The sequence below is a fragment of the Eulemur rufifrons genome, chromosome 8 (assembly GCF_041146395.1).
Source record: "Eulemur rufifrons isolate Redbay chromosome 8, OSU_ERuf_1, whole genome shotgun sequence".
Classification (NCBI taxonomy): Eukaryota; Metazoa; Chordata; class Mammalia; order Primates; family Lemuridae; genus Eulemur; species Eulemur rufifrons.
In genome coordinates this window covers 75,889,428-75,891,661 of record NC_090990.1, presented here as the reverse complement: position 1 = coordinate 75,891,661, position 2,234 = coordinate 75,889,428, and the positions used below count along the sequence as shown (strand labels likewise).

The 2,234-nt window shown below is 31.2% G+C and overlaps 1 non-coding gene across 1 annotated transcript; it reads left to right on the top strand.

Moving 5' to 3' along the window:
* The first annotated feature begins 824 nt into the window (after positions 1 to 824).
* LOC138391001 (U6 spliceosomal RNA) lies at positions 825 to 931 on the top strand. The gene has a single exon (XR_011234646.1). It is a non-coding gene; the product is annotated as a U6 spliceosomal RNA (small nuclear RNA).
* The last annotated feature ends 1,303 nt before the right edge of the window (positions 932 to 2,234 follow it).

The following is a 2,234-nucleotide window of genomic DNA, read 5'->3' as shown; positions in this document are numbered from 1 at the left end:
CATAAAGAAAGAAAGAGTATCAGAGAATAAAATGAAAGTAAAATAATTTTTTTTACTATTCTTAATTGATTCAACAGATAATTTTTTCAAATAAAAATGTGTTCAATTGTGTATGCACTTTTTTGTGTGTGTATGTATATGTTTATATGTGCTTATGTATAAGTGAAATGAGTGCAACAATGACAAGAGACAGGAGGTAAGAATTAGGAATATTTGTTATTAACAGGTACTTGCACTGCCTGTGAAGCAGGAAAGTATTATTTGAAAGTGGACTTGGATTAGTTGTAAATGTAAAACAGAAAATATATATGATATGGCATTGTGGAAAAGGCAAAACTATGGAAACAGTAAAAAAGATCAGTGACTACCAGGGGTTAGGAGAAGGGAGGGATAAATAAGCAGAGTTTAGAATATTTTTAGGACAGTGAAACTATTCTCCATGATACTATAATGGCAGACACATGTCGTTATATGTTTGTCAAAATCCCTAGAATGTATAGACCCAGAGTGAATCCTAATGTATACTATGGACTTTGGGTAATAATGATGTGTGAATATGGGTTTGATTGTAATAAATGTACATGACTCTCTGGTGCTGGATGTTGATACTGGGGATTGGGGTAGGGGGGATGCTGAGACTGTGAAAGGGTAGAAAGGTATATGGGAACCCTCTGTATTTTCCACTCAATTTTGACATGAACCTAAAAAGTCATATATATATGTATATGTATAAGGGCATATATTTGATTCCACATGTATATGTGTGTACATATACACACATAAAATTGTCAAAAATAAAATGAGAAATTAAAAAATTATTTATAGTGCTCGCTTCAGCAGCACATATACTAAAATTGGAACGATACAGAGAAGATTAGCATGGCCCCTGCGCAAGGATGACACACAAATTCGTGAAGCGTTCCATATTTTTTAATGTATACATTATGAGGACATACTGTATCTAACAAGATATACTGTTAGACTCTTTGATTCTGTAAAATTAAATTGAAAAAAAAAAAAGAAGTAAACAGGCAATTAGGAAAAAAAAAATTATTTATAGTTCAAGATTTCAAAACTTTCTGTCAGTTATTGACATAAAAAGTAGACAGAAAATCATTAAGGACATTAATGACATAATAAGCACTTTAAAACAACTTAATTGACATAAATAGAGCACTCCACCCAACAATAACAAGTATACATGTTATTGGATAATTCATCAAGATAAATCATATATTGCATAATAAAACAAGTTCTAACACAATTGAAAACAGTAAAATCATTCAGAGTGTTTTCTGACCACAAAGGAATTAAATTACAAATCAACAATAAAAAAAATAGGCAGGGGAAAAAACCACACACATTTGAAAATTAAGAAACATACTTCTAAACAATTAGTGAGTCAAAAAAGAATTTGTAAAAGAAAAGATAAAATATTTTGGACTGAATTAAAATGAAAACATATCAAAATTTGTGGATGCATCTAAAATCATGCTTAGAGGGAAATTGTGAGCTTTGAACATTTACAGTAGAATAAAAGTAAGGTTCAAAATCAATAATCTAAGCTTCCATCTTAAGAGGTTACGGAAGAAAAAAATCAAATTAAATAGAAAGGAAGAAAATAATAGAGGTCAAAGTAGGAATAAATTAAATAAAAAACAAACAATGGAGAAAATCAATGAAACCAAAAGTTGGTACTTCGGAAGGACCCATAAAATGATAATCCTCTAGCTAGACTGAATGATAAAAAAAGAAAAACTCAACTTCATTGGTCATGTCAGGCTACCATAACAAGATATCATTGACTGGTTGGCTTAAACAACAGAAATTTATCTCTCACAGTTCTAGAGACTGGGAAGTCAAAGATTAAAGTGCCGGCTGATTTGTTTCCCTGATGAAGTCTCCCTTCCTGGCTTGCAGAAAGAAAGTGTAAACAAGCTCTGTGGTGTCTCTTCCTGTTAGAAATGAAATGGCAGTTGACACAGAAAAATGGAAAAACATATCATGCTCATGGATCATTAGAATCAACATTGTTAAAATGACCATACTACCCAAAGTGATTTACAGATTCAATGCAATCCCCATCAAAATTCAAATGTCATATTTCACAGGTCTAGAAAAAATAATTCTATGGTTTGTTTGGAATCAGGAAAGAACCCAAATAGCCAAGGCAACTTAAGCAAAAAGAATTAATTTTAAGAATATATGTGTAGGACCTATACGTTGAAAACTAC